A 593-nucleotide genomic window follows, 5' to 3' on the forward strand; every position below is an offset into this window, starting at 1 on the left:
GCGAAGGAGGTGGTCTTTTTTTCACATAAGCCTTTTCCAAAGGTGGGTAGAGGGGAGACAACAGCCAATCCCATAAATATTTTACAATAGTCTTTCACTGAAAAACACACTGTTTTCCCTACACCAACCTTCCAAGGCAGAAATAGTGGTAAAATAAACATTTCTACCTTTCTTAAGTTCTTGCAGTTGTGTGTACGATGATTTAGGGAGTAACTGGCCAAACATAAGGAGTCCCTGGTGGTGCAGTTAATAGGCTCAGCTGCAGAAGAAAAGGCCTAGCAATCTACTTCCAAAATATAAGCCATTGAAAACCTTAAGATGTACAGTTGTACCCTGATATGCATGGGGCCACCATGAGTCAGAACTGACTCGACAGTAACTTTTTTCTTCCACCATAATTCTTTGCCACAACTATCTGTTGAAAACTTGCTCAAGCCCTGTGTATTTCTGCTAACTCTGCACAACCTAAAGCTTGGGTGGTTATGGAGTGAGAGCCACAACAGGCTTTAGAATGATTTCAAGGGTTACTTGGGCAGCCAGATTCATTATCTGAAGACCAGCCCAGAGTTTAATTGACCAGACAAATTAGAATC

This window comes from Orycteropus afer, unplaced genomic scaffold (genome assembly GCF_000298275.1).
Source record: "Orycteropus afer afer isolate SDZICR_OR568_19922 unplaced genomic scaffold, OryAfe1.0 scaffold00019, whole genome shotgun sequence".
In the NCBI taxonomy this organism is placed as follows: Eukaryota; Metazoa; Chordata; class Mammalia; order Tubulidentata; family Orycteropodidae; genus Orycteropus; species Orycteropus afer.